Source organism: Pinus tabuliformis, chromosome 7 (genome assembly GCF_031772625.1).
Source record: "Pinus tabuliformis cultivar Carrire ecotype Pingquan chromosome 7, CPIR1, whole genome shotgun sequence".
Classification (NCBI taxonomy): Eukaryota; Viridiplantae; Streptophyta; class Pinopsida; order Pinales; family Pinaceae; genus Pinus; species Pinus tabuliformis.
In genome coordinates this window covers 1336587520-1336602497 of record NC_142293.1, presented here as the reverse complement: position 1 = coordinate 1336602497, position 14978 = coordinate 1336587520, and positions in this window count along the sequence as shown.

The following is a 14978-nucleotide window of genomic DNA, read 5'->3' as shown; positions in this document are numbered from 1 at the left end:
AGGTTTCTTATTTTGGTGTATTCCCTATCAAGGGTTTGTGCTAACTTGTACTAAGCTATGGTGGCTAAGACTAGGTGTGGAAAACTTAATTTATGACTAAGGAGAAGTGTGGTTAACCTCATTTTGTCCAAATAAGTCATCAAAACCTAGTTGGTGGCAAAGAATAAGTGTGTAAAAACTCATTTTTCTAAGAAATGAACAAAATATAGAGACCAAAGAGCTTATAGTTTGATAATATGTTGCTAGGATTTGTGATAGGCATATAAATCATAACATCACAAGTTGAAAATGTCCATTAATGTATATTTTACTGGAATTTGAAAACCATAGTTTTGTAGAATTTGAAAACCCTAGTGATGTGGAATTTGAAAAATCTAGTTTTGTGGATATTTAAAATGCTAGTTGGTGGATAAGGTTTCTTATTTTGGTGGATGCCCTATTAAGGGTTTAGAGAGTCTCACTTATGCCAAATTGTATTAAGCTATGATGGCTAAGGTTAGGTGTGGAAAATCTAGTTGATACCTAAGGGTTGGTGTGGATAACCTCATTTTCTCCTAAGAAGTCAACGAAACCTATTTGGTGGTAAAGGCTAAGTGTGGAAAACCTAGTTGATGGATAAGGCTAAGTGTGTGAACTGTCAATTTTTCACAAGGAGTGAACAAAAGATAGAGTACAATGAACCTACAACTTGATAATATGATGCTAGGATTTGTGATAGGAATGTAAAGCCTAGCATTGCAAGTTGGAAATATCCATCGATGTATAATCTAGTGGAATTCAAAACACCATATTTTACAAAATTTGAAAACCCAAGTTTTGTGGAATTTAGAAACCTTGGTAATTGGAATTTGAAAACGATAATTTTATGGACTTAAAAATCCTTGTTGATGGATATGATTTCTTATTTTGGTGGATTCCATATCAAAGGTTTGGAGATTTCCAGTTGTGACAACCTGTACATAATTATGGTGTCTAAGGTTACAACAAATAAACAATACATTGTAGGCACACAAAACCTGAGATGTGTATAATATAGTCAGGTATTTGAAAGAGGAAATAATAGATAAATGGATGTGAAATAACAATTATAAAGTAGACAAAGCAATGTGCATGATTTCCATGAGAAGGCATGTGGTTATTGAAGATTGGTAGAGGATGAGAATAAGAAGGAAGAATAATACTAGAAAAATTGAACAGAGATGTCAATGGGATAAACTGTTGACCCTAATTAAGGAGCCTAATCCCAAGACAATTAGGAAAGTCAAACCCAACAAGGTTTTTATACCTTAAATTAATGTTTAATTTGGGTGAATCTTAAATTTAGTAATTTTAATATTGTTTAAAGTTATGGGCTTTAATGTGGACATTATAAATATTATATAAACATCATAGAGGCATCACAATTAGTATTTTAATCAAAATTAATGGTTTAGTAGTTAGCTGTAATGGATATATTTTCCAGTTGATTATTTAGTAGTCGTAATTCAGATAATCGATTAACAACATAAGTACTTAACCACCTAACATAAAAGCTTAACCAATTTATACCATTCATCGTTTAAGAAAAGTAACACATAATATATCATATGAAATACACATCATGAACAAAAAAATTGATAATGTCGTTGTCATATATAGAAGGCCGAACTCACATATTTGTAATTTCTTGAATTGGTCCTACTAAACATTTTCATGCAAAATTGAATCTTGTTCTGAACATACATAGTGGTAGCTCATGCCCAATAATAGGAGAATGCAAGTGCTGGAGAGCCAAAATGTTCTTCCAACAGTAAGGGGATCTCCCTGGTGCAAATACTCAATTAGACCTTACACCATTTGGAACAGGAGTCCCATCCAATATGTGGACTCGACTGCCAAAATGTTGTTTTAAAGTTTGTTTTGGATGGAATGAGAAATACATGAGAAAACTAATATAACTCTCGACAAACAAAAGTTAGAATAACTTTATGAAATATTATGCAAGTAAGACACAAAATCAATATCCACAACCAAAGTAAATAACATGAACCTTTAAGGGAAGGATGCAATAAAACTTTAATTAAGATACACGGATAAAGAAAGTATTCATTTATCAATCGTGAATTAGTTCCCAACCAACAATGCCAATAAAAGCATGAATTGAATACAAATTCAAATAAGATATATTTTATAAACTAACGAAAATGTTCATTAACCTTAACACATGGAAATATAAAAAAATACCATCAAATCACCACAAGATAAGTGTCGCAATGCTAAAAAATACATGCATGAAATTGTTGCCTTGGCTCAAATAGCTTCTCAATATTATGCTGAAATGTATAATACATCGTTATAAGAAACATCCATGGAATCCAATAGTGGAAGTGCTAAGCTACAAATTAATTCCTCAATTGGATGTACAATATTTCCTAAACAAGGTGCTCAACACGGAGTCCAAAAATAAAGGTATTTTCTAACTATCCATGAGGGTATATGTATACAAAAATGAGGTGAACTTTCACCTCCCATGAACCTTAAACTTCCCTCATGAATCTTCACCTTATTTATGACTTTTAATTCCTAAATGAATTTTGCTTTTAAATTCTATCATCACTTTAATTTAAAAAAACTCTATTTACAAATTACAAGGAATTTCAAAATACAAGGTTCCTTCATGGAACCAAACCCATGAAAGCCATGTCAGGTGCCTCTATGTGAAACTCTTGTGTCATAGGCATGTACCAATCCTTGTATTAAGAAGAAATGGATTAGTCCTTCCTTGAAAATTCACTTTCTAATCTCATTTGGCACTCTATAGAATCCAACAACAAGATCCTCATGTCTATTTGTATCCAATATGAAATCCGAAAGAGTTTAGTGTGCAACTTGGTTGCTCCTACAATATGTTGTGCGATTGATTCCTTTGTAAGTTATAAGTTATCTTGAGTAGCCACTTGCTTCATCACACATAATATTTCTTTTACCTCCTACCAAATATCTCCTCCAGGTCTTATTGTTCCTGTTGCACCAATAATGGGTATTTTGAGAATGCAACAAGATGATGGAGCTTAGTGGAAAGAAGTCACCTTCGCTAAGTGGGCCCGCAGGCTATTTTTGGTGCAAAGTCTATTTTTAGACTATGTCTATTTTTAGACATATGGATCATGGTCTATGAGTTACAGGATGCTATTTGTGGATGATTGGTCACGTTGGTAAAAATAGATGGACTTCTATTTTTAGACATATGGGCGGTTTCTATTTTTAGACTTCCAGGCTAAAAATAGAACATTCAAATATTATTGTCTCATAATAATATTTGGACTATAAACATTATCTTATCCTCTTGGAGCACTTCAGCTTGAGCTACAGATGTGGCACATGCAACTGTCAGAAGGAAATACGCTTTTCTTGTGGATCAGTTGAGCTATTGCATGCAGGACTTCAGTTAGAACTCATGTGCTTGAGTTTCGGTGGAGTTGATTGTGGAGTTGATGGAGTTGTGTTCAGTTTGACTTGGTTAAACTAGTTGTACTTAGTCTAACTACAAATAGACTAGTGATGAGTGATGTGAATTAATTGATTAAATTAATTCACTAATTATTAACTCATAAAGCAACTACAGAGCACATCAGTTAACTCAGTGCATGTACAGTTCAGTGGAGACAGGTGTTAGAGGTTGAGATTGCTATCAGTTGTGACTATAGTTGTGCATGAGATTTGCACATGCATGGATGGAGATTGCCCATGAGGCTTGCGTAGTATAACCAAAGGAATTTGATTTCACAGAGTGATTGATTCTCTTGCAGGATTGCGCAGTGGAGGCAGGCAAACAGTGGAGAAGATTTGAGGCTTCAGATCTGAGCTAGTTTGTGTGTAACAGGTGGAGATAGTACTGAGTACTTGTGAGGAGTATTGTACTATGTATTGTTACATGTTCTCTATCATTATAATATACAGATAGTGTGGGGTTTTCAGCTGTATGCTTTCCCCGGGTTACATATTGTGTTAATGTGTGCATGCGATTGATGTTTCATGATTTTTAATGCTGCTAAATTGATGATCAACGTAGAAGAGGTTATGTATTATGAATGAATTCCGCAATAGTGTATAATCGAGATAATCTCTGTGAATAAGTGTCATATTATTCAAAATTTCTACATTTTGTATTCCTCAACTAGAGCTTCAAACTCATTTTACCGTGTTGATATTCATTTATGGTTCTAGTCATGTATTTGGTCATTTTTCATGCAATTGCATTGACATTTTGATTCTTACCTTATCCCTATCAGTGTTCATTCTTTATTTTCTCAAAATTCCAGTTGGTGCATCTAAATACTCTCTACTCCATTCAAAGAGGTACTCTATAGCTGAGAAGGCCTGCTTTATTAATTCCCCTCTCCCTTTAAAATCACCTTACAACTATGATAATAAAGATATTGTTTTGTTCAGGGTGATCATACCTTCATAAACTATATTGATAACTTCTTCTACTACCTTTACCTCCTCTAAGATGTCTTCCTTGAAATATTCTTTGTGCGAACTTGAGCCTGGAAGAGCATGGTTCTCGGCACACAACCTATCATTTTCTCGTTGGGCCCTCACAAAATCCTCTTTTAACTCCACTTCGTCTACCAATCATTTTGCATTATGTGTAGTGGAAATAGTGAATGCAAATCCGACAGAGGCTATGGAAACTGGGTTGGCCATAGTGTCGACCATTATGAAACTCTAAATGATAACTGATGTAGGCTTCTTTGGATATCTTACCAAGTGCTTTCATCTCTCTTGATATATCTTGTTCTTGAATTGATCAAATCTAAAGTGTGAGAGATCTCGTACTCACTCTTATTCCTCAAAGGTACTACCTGCTTCATCAATTGAAAGGTGTCCTTTAGTAATGGGTGTAAGAGGCTGGACATCCATAAAGGGTATGATTTTTTGTAGTTGCAAGTTATTTGACATAATGTCTTCTTGTTATTTGTTAGCTAGTTGTTCAACAATGAGCTCCTCCTCTAGATGCTTGGATAACTCTCTTCTCTTTTCTTAGCTTCTTCTTCTTTTTGTTTCCTTTCCTCTTCCCATCTCTTCTTCTCTTCCTCCTCACTTTTCATAAAGGCTTATTCTTCTTCCTTATTCTTTATGTCTTCTTGTCTTTTCTTCTTAAGTGCTTCCTCTTTTTTTCTTTCCCTTTCCTCTTTTTTCTTCATCTCCTATTCCTCTTGATTTTCCTCACTTATTCTTTTGCTTGCTTCTTTTTTGCTTCCTATTTAGCTTGTTTCTTGGCTTCCCACTTGGCCCTTTTTTTTATTTAATATTTATTTCTTTGCCTCTTTCTCATACTTTCTCTTCAACACAACTCTCATTTATTCTAGATTCATGCCCTCCTGTAAGTTGTCCTCTAAACGTTTAGGGTTGTTTAAAGGATGAGAGGTGTTATCCCCTTGGGATGCTTCCAAGGCTTTGGAGGAATTGAATACGTTCTTTACCTTCTCTTCATCTTCCTTAACAAGCGAAGCATATGCTCAACTATAATTGACTGCATGACGATGTTTGGTGGTAATGTCCTTCATATCATATCCATGAAAACTTAAGTTCACCAAAACTAAAGTATTCCAAATCCTTGGATTCTGCCTCTGCATCCTTGAAATGTTTAATACAATAGGCTCCAATATTCAAAGGAAATCTAGGGCAGAGAGCTTTCTTGTATTTCACCAACGAGCTAGTCCTTCCTGTAGTAATTTGGTACACTACTTCTTGCATTACCACTTTGTCTGTGATGGATGTACATAATTGGTGAGGGGGATTGTATGCACCAAATATCCTGATATATGTGGCATCTCCAAGCTCGTGAACCATTCTGCAATATCCTGCAAGGATTCTCTGGCCTTTCTGACATACACAGAGGCTCTGCGTCAAACAATCTTTGATATAGTTCCAATAAGAAGTGTTCAATGATTCAATCATACATCCCTCTATATACCATGTACCATAGATTTTTACATTATGTGTATGGGTTGAATGTTCTGATTGGAACTCCATCATCCCAGTCCCTCAAACTTGAATATGGCACATAAGGCATCTAGAAAGTATGATGCCATGTAAAACTCTATTTTCTCTCTTTCTGAGACATTCCTCACCCTTTTAATATTTTTATGAATGGAGGAGGCCAATATATATTCCCAAGTTGAAGATGGTTCTGTTCATGGCACATGCATATATCATAGGAACCTAACTTTCCTCGAAAAACTATCCATCTTGTTTACCATAAATCCGTCAACACATGGCTGCCAACTGTTGGCATTGTTGTGTTGGCATTGATGTCAACAAGGTCATGGTCATGGTGCTCCTTGGTATGTGTGATGGTTGCCCTTGATATTGATAGTGAGATGGATGTGTTGGCATTGATGTCAACTCTTGAGGTCATGCACTTATGTCAACCTCATGATGATGTAGATTGATTGACCATGGTGTGTGTTGGTATGTATTGGAATTGATGTTGGTCTTCTTGATGGCACACTCATGTGATGGCATTGATGGAGCTTGTGGTAGCCTATTGGTCATGGAGGAGTTAGAATGTTGGCATGTACATTGATGATTCTAATGTTGCTATAGGTATATGGTTCTCCTATAATTTATTATACGGATCTATGATCTACATGTGTTAGAGATGGTTGATGACACACTAGTTGAGTTGTTAACTAGGTCCTCGTTAGGTATTCACGTCTATGCCTATAAGGAGAATTGAGTAGTGACGTGATCACTTGATGATTGTTCTACGGACATGTTTTAGGTCTGACAGAGGTATTGCACCCTGTGGTGAAGTCTAATGGATAGTGGAGGACTTGTTGGCATACTTGCCAACGTTGTTTGTTGACCCTTCTAGGTCAACTTGGCAGTGACACTTAGGAGGCTTGTTTCATTTACTTGCAGAGGTGGATTGAAGAACAAATGTTTTACTTCAGTTGTAGGCCCAGTTGTTTAGTATGGTGTTTGGATAGAAGTGACAGATTTGAAATGGTTTTTTTGGGAAAATGATGGATCTCAAAATTATGAGACATGGGTTTTGTGCAGAACGAACCAAATTAGTTATCTAATAAGCATTTTTTCAAAATTCAGTCTAAATTGAGAGAAATGAAAGTTTCCCTTCCCATTCACATGCACAAAGACCTATGGGAGCGGTTGGGATGCTCCAACTGCATGGAGGGAAGCTTATGGGAGTGATTATGACTCCAAGAGGTTAAAGTCACATGCATAGTAGTGTTAAGGGAGAGTCTATGGGTTTGGAAGAGATTTTCTCTGCATTCCTCACACTCTTCAGAAGAAAATTAAATTGGAAATTCCCAGAGGCTTCTAGAATTAGTGAAAAAGTTCGAAAATAGTTGCAAAAAGTCCTCTCATGATGTGAATGAATTTAGTGCACTAGTAGTGACCTTGGTGGATTTATTTGGTCCAATTTGTGCACTTTTTGTCACATCCCCTAGCTCAATTTCACCCTACATGTTTTATATACTTGATCTTGGAGCTATGTGATGGTTGATTGTGAGTTGAGGATGTTAGAGAGTGTGTTGGAGAGTGTTGCATAGTGAGTTGATGCTTCAAACCTTGTGTAGAGAATATATGATTCAGTCTATGAGTGCTAGTTATTGAATAGAGAGTAGTTCTAAAGCATGATTAATTATAGATCAGATTTGATGCTTCTGGAGTAGAGATTATTTGAGGAAGTGTTTTTTTATGCTGCTGGAGATATGTTGGTGACCTTCACTCTTGTTTTTGTAGGAGATGCTATTACATTTGGTGCATAGCCTTAGTGTTTTATGTTGTTAATTTTTTAATGCAACATTATATTCTTGTGAGGGTATTTCATATTCAGATTTATATGGCCACAATTTTGTTTTGGAGAGCACATATTTTGTGCATTTATTTTATATTGATTTGATGATGATTTCTTGTTGTTGAAAGCATGTATGCAGAGCTAATTTCTGGTTGAGCATAATGTCTTGGGATCCATTTTGAAAATAGATGAAAGGAGATATACATGGTGGTGAGGATCAGTGACTTCATGGAGGTGGAGTAGTGATGTTGAAGCTTCAACGAGAGATGGAGGTTTCTCAATCCAATGGTGGTTGGATAGTCCAATGGTAGTTGGGTGAGGATCAACTGATCGTGGTGGCCTTCAGTGGATGGTAGTCCGTAGAGATCTGTAGAGAAAAAAGTATTCTAAGTTGATACAGTAGTATCGAGTCTCCTAGCCAATGGAAATTGGCATTTGTAGACGAGGTCGAGTCTCCATGATGACGAGAGTCATTACACTATGTAAAAGATCAATTTCTTGACATAATAGAAATTCAGAGCAGAGCAACAACAACAAGGGTGGTTTTTCTCCTGGAAGGGTTTCCACTAGAAATCTTGTGTCTCATGTGTGATGATGATTTGTGTGGATGTGCTTTGATGGTTTGCTTTATTATATGTTGCTTATATGTTTATTGTTTACTCATATGTTGCTAGCATATTGTGAGTTGCTGCAATATAAGTGTGTGATTTAGTAATGTAATAAAATGAAAAAATGGTATATAGATCACACTACTTATTCACCCCCTCCTCTCAGCAGTGCTCAAATGTTTCCAACACTAGCATCTGGTAGACTTTCCTGAGTGATTTTGTCTTGTAAATGTGATCAAATATTTGAACGAATTTGCTTGGTTCTTGCCACCAATATTTCAAAATATCTTTTTTTGAATTGGTGAAGTTAGCAAACCATTTTGTGTTGAGGATTGTGTTATTCTTGGGAAACCTGTAATATTCAATTATTTCAGATGGTTTGTAAGCTTCTACAAGTTCACCTAGGCCATTTTCGACTATGGTATCATTTTCATCTATATGTTGAAGAATCCATTCAATTTTATCCACACATGGAAATACAACCAGATGGGATGAAACCTTGTGAAACCATGATTTGTTAACCTTGATATATACTTGGCGATCTTCTTCATCCTATCGCACCTCTGCTTCCTTCGTAGCAAATAATCAATATGTATTCCTCCAGATTATCTTCACTACTTTATCAATTTAGTATGAAATGTATATATATAGATGTACTCTATTGAGAGGGATTTCTACCACTCCCTCGATATTTCTCTCCGGTAAATATCTCTTGGATTTCTTCTTGGTTGCTGAACCCATTTCACAAATAGACGATGAAATACTGAAGCAGTCGATATTGATAATACCTGACATTTCAAAGATATGAATGGTAACAAAAAATGTTAGTCTAACCACAATAAAAAATTCTCTTTAAAATTGGACCGAAAATTGTAAAGTTAGGGTGTGATTGGCCTTAGCCACAAATGAGGAGAGCATATTTTAGTTAGCTTAGCCACAAATCACAAAGATAGGCAATAGATGGGTTTTGACTACAAATTGAAAGGATAGGTTGTAGGTGAGTTTCAACTATCACATGTGATAGTGACTTGAGGTAACACGAGAATCATGATTCGCTTAGTCACATACCATGAGATTAGTAAGGAGAAGGGTTTGTCTATGATTCGTAGTAGTGGCTTGTGGTGAATAGTAGCTAAGTCGTAGACCACAAGGGTAAAGATGAGGTAAGGCTTAATTATAATTTGAAACAGTGACGTGTGGTTATGTGATAAATGTAAATGCTAACTACAAATGCAATAGTTGCTGGAAACATGGAAATTAGGAAATTTAAGGTAGATGAATGTTCCCTGAGTTCTACTGGTGTAGTGAGGCAATGAAAATTTCTAAGGGTTAGTAGGGACTAGTTCAGGTATGGGAGAGTAGGATGGTTCATGACACCGATTATGAGGTTGGTGCTAGATTTATATAATGGAGGTCCGAGGTAGGTGAATCACGGGGAAGGTGGAATGAAAAGGTAGTATAAATGATGGGGAATATAGGACAAACTTGCAATCGATAAATGGAAAGGGAGAGATGCGGTATTAACCTGGTCCTTAACGCCAATTGTAGCTGCTGATCGCAGGGATATACTGCAACATGGGGAGGCTTAGTGCATTGCAAACTTGTGGACTCAAAGAAGATGACTGTTAAAATGAAATGAGGGGTCACCCCTTTATATAATATTTTGGCCACATGCATAAGGGTAGGTGCAATATATGTGTGATCACAGGAGAAAATGTAGTATGAGGTGAGGCAGTGTGGTGGAATCCAACTTCCACAAGTTGATTCTCTAGTTGCATTGTTGCAATTCAATTTGTGATGCCACAAGTTTGTTTGTAGTGATACATTACTCAACCACAAATCACATTCTTAGAAGACAGATGAGTTTTCATTGCAATATGAGATAATGATTTGCAATAAAGGGTTGTTTATACCTAATACATGTGATGCAAAACAATGATGTGGTTAACTGAATAATTTTGCAACAAGGGTTTCTTGGGCCAAGTTAAAGTGAAAAAAGACTTATAAAATTTTAGGAGAAGATTAGTTTTGGATAACCATTGTAATGCATTTTCTGAGGACTTCAAAATGGGGGTTCTAAATTTTAGAGTGTTGAAAACCTGGGGTGTTGTTGTAGCTGGTACAACAAGAAGCTAGTTCCCTAAACACAAAATCACATCTTATCCCCAAAATTTGACATCATGGCTAATGTACATAATGAATCTTTCAATTACCATTTCCACATGTTAGGACCCCAGAGTCACAGTACGTTGTGATATAATGCAGAGCTTGGGAAAATCTAAGTTTGATTTTAATATGTTGTTTTTGGTTTTATCTTATGCTGCAAAATTTGTGTGTGACAACAAAAGAATATTATTTGTAAATTTGCAAAATATATTTCTGCATATTTTCAAGTTTAAGCATTCATGCACTTTGGTTTTGGTGTAGGGTTTTAACAAGAGAAAATAGAAATATAGAGAACATATTTCAACAAGTTAAACCAGGTTTTCATTTCTATTTTTTTATGAATTTTGTTCCTGAACAAAGTTACCGACTTAACGAGAACAGTAGCGAGTTATTATTTTTTGAGAGATTGCAAAAAATCATCCCATTTTGAAAAGTATTGATGCAAAATCAACCTTTGTTTTAGAGCATATTTTTTACACTTCAAATTTTTTTATGTATTAAGTACATACAACTTTTTTAAATGTTAGTGATTTTCATGCCGATTTTGAAAAGTATTGTTTTTTTTGGGCTTATTTTTGACACTTTAAATCTTCTTATGTATTCAATATGGACAAATTTTTAAAATGTTGGTGATTTTCATGCTGATTTTGAAAAGTGTTGATGCAACATCAACTTTCTTTTTGGAGGGGCATATTTTTGACACTTCAAATTCTCTTAAGTATGCATTTAAAAAAATGTTGGTTATTTAATTATTTTTCAATTTGTCCTATTTTTCTTCTTCTTTTTTCTTCCTAAGATACTTGTTTTTAAGGGTTTTTCAAGTTTGTGTTTTTTATTTTTCCTTGCAATGTTTTTTGTAATGAAATTTTTATTTTTTTGGCAAAGTTAAAAAAAATTAAATTAATATTTTGAAGTTATGATTTTTTATAAATTTATGTATCGTTAAATAATACTTCAATAAACATAAAATATTTGTCACTAAAAAATAATAATTTTAAACAATTGACAAAAAAATACACATTTGCATATAGATATAATTAAAAAAATATACATTTCGGGATATTTTTGCTAAAAATAACATGTCATATAAAATATTTTTATGGAAAAAATTGCACAAAAAAGTTGAAATAATAACAATTTTAACTACAAATTACCTATCAATAATATTTGGAAAACTTACTTTTCTCTTTTTTATTGGACTATTTCATTAATATTATAATCTTAAAAAATATATAACTAATTCTCATATTCAACAATCAATATGACCATCAATAACTCCAAGGACTCAATAAATATATATCTTCATATACAATTATAAAACTGATTTCTCTTTGCAATATATCTCTTCCATAAATATTTGTAAATTGTTTTTGAAATACAATTAAAAAAATAATTTTATTTTAAAAAACACTACTATAGTATTTGTTAGAACTTTATATATTTTTATATTTATTTATAATTGTTAAAAATATTTTTTTTTATGATTATTTTCTTTTGAATTACATTACTTTTGAATATAATTCTAGAAAAATTACTTATCTCTCTTTTATTTGACTATTTCATTAATATTATAATTTAAAATAAAAAAACATAACTAATTCTTATATTCAACAATTAAGCACTAACAATAAACCTAAGGGATTGTTATAGCACTAGAAATAAACCCTAAAATAAACATCAAACCCTAAGATTAATTTTATAGACCTTGGGATTAATATTATAAACCCAAGGGATTATAAACCTAAGGGAATAACATTAAACTCTAGGATTAATATTAAACCCAAGGGATAATTATTAAAAACCCAAGGGATTATAAACCTCATGGAACAACATTAAACCCTAGGATTAATATTAAACCCAAGGGATAATTATTGAAAACCCAAGGGATTAAACCCTAGGATTAATATTATAAACCCTATGAATATTATTAAACTCTGACAATATGAGCCCTTAGAATAATAAAGGCAAGGGATTGATATTATAAACCCAAGTGACTAATAAACTCAAGTAACTAATAAAATATAGGGTTAATATTATAAATCCTTAAATTAATATGTTAACCATGGTTTATCGAAATCAATCATGGCCAACCATGGTCAACAATGGTCCAACATTGCATTGTGGCAAATATTGTGTCAATATGAAAATAAATCATGGTCAACCATGGTCCAAGGTCACATTGTGACAAAGATTGTCTTGATATGAAAATCGTTCATGGTCAAGCATGATCAACCATGGTCCAATGTCGCATTGCGACAAGGATTGTCTTAGTATGAAAATCAACCATAGTCAACCATGTTTAGTTTAGGGTTTATAATATTTATCTTAGGGTTTATATACCTTGGGGGTTTGTAATATTATTCCTTGGGTTTAATATTATTCCATTGGGGTCCTACTCCTTTGGGGTTTTAATATTAATTCTTTGGGTTTATTAATATAAGGGTTCATATTCCTAGGGTTTAATATTATTCCCTCAAGTTTATAATATCAATCCCTTTGATCCAAGTGGATGTTGGTGGCCACCCACCTATCTCACTTGGATGCCCACAACTGTCTCTTTCAGTTTTTCAGTTTCCTTAATTGTAGCACAATTGACTATTTTTAGCAGTTTTTCAGGTCCTGAACTTTCGAAGCTGTTTTGAGGCCCCAAATGATGGTTTTTGGGAAATCTGGGACCCATTTTTCTCTTCCCAAAGTTGTAGTTCTCGGATAGATATTTCTAATGAGCTATTGTGCACGTCAAACAGAGATCGTATGCCAAAGTTACGACCCTGGGAAGTTGATGTACCAATTTACTCGAAACGGGGCCCATATTGCGGCGTTTCATCTCTTAGGGTTAGGTTTTTGGATGTTTAGGGTTTTCCATTGTTTCTCAACAATAAATAGGCCTTCGAGCCTCATTGTAACACAGTTCAGAGGCATGTAGCCGCCACATCTCTTCTCAGAGATAAGCTACCATCGCCCTAGCTGGTTTATTTCAATTTCTGTTTGTAAGCATCTTTTAGTATTTTATAGTAATGAAATGAAGTATTATTTCCATTGCATCTCTGTATTTATGGTTATCTCTGTAATTCATTGTGTTCCTATTTAAGTATGGATCAATGGTATCAGAGCGGTCTACTTTTTCTCTGTTTTTCTTTGCATGTCCCCAACGAGGTCAAGTATAAGGAGTTATGGCTTGAACTGGTCGAACCGTTGCAAGACCAGCCTCACAAATCTTGACGACCTCCCATGGCGGATGAAAAGAAAGACAAGGGGGCAGGAGATCCTATCAAAATCTTGCTCGAAGAAGCCCTCAAGTGACAAAGGAACGTGATTATGGACAACTTTGCCCAGATCCTTTAGCGGCTACCCAGAGGCAACGCATCGGCTTCCAACAGCCACTCTGGAAACGCCACATCGTTTAAGGTACAAGTTAATTTTGAAATTCCCATATTCGAGGGTCAAATAGATGCAGATTCCGTAGATAAATGGTTAAATCTACTAGAGGGTTATTTTTTTGTTCATGATTTTTCCAATGAGGAAAATATTATTTTCGCTCTCTTCAAAGCAGCCCCACACGTCAAGGACTGGTGGGAAACCTACTGCGAGCAGAAGGATGAAATTACGGGCTCACTATTTTCAACCTCACCCACTTGAAATTCATTCGGGGATGCCATCAAGGAGCAGTACTACCCTGTCAAAAGCTATGAGGACAAATACATAAAGTGGACCATGTTGCGGCAAGGAAGGGACCAAGATGTGCCAGAGTTTACAAAATGTTTTCATACCCTTCATACACTGTTGGGTATCAAATATTGTGAGCTGCATTTGGTACTCAAATACGGTGGCTACCTACACAGGTACATCTAGGAAGAGATGGAGTTCCTGAACATCTCCTCGCTCAGTACAGGGTACCGATACACTGTCAAAATTGAGCAAAAGTTTAAACAGAAGAAGCGAGACTTTGGATCTACGAATCCGAAGTAAGGGAAAGGCTTCCCAAAATCACAGAACCAAGGAAAAAGCCAAGACGGGGCAACCCAAGACAAACCATCAAAGTTGCAAGAAAATAACAACACCATGAAGTCGAATAAGGACACCGGAAAGTGGTGTGAGTTCCATAAGAGCCCCACTCACAACACAAGTGAGTGTCAGACTAAGCAGTCGCTGGTGGACGAGTTGAAGGCTTCATAATCATATGCATGTTCCGACCTTGAGTCAGAACCCGACAAGGGGAATGGCAAAGGGAAGTAGATCATTGACGTGGAGCCCAACATCACTACTGCCACCACCAAGATCCAGAAGAATGAGCTCGAAGATCCAGAGGAGGGGGAGTGCTTTTTCCACTCACAGATGTGGGTGAAGGGTTCGCCGTTGCAATTCATTGTAGATAGTGGTAGCTAAAAGAA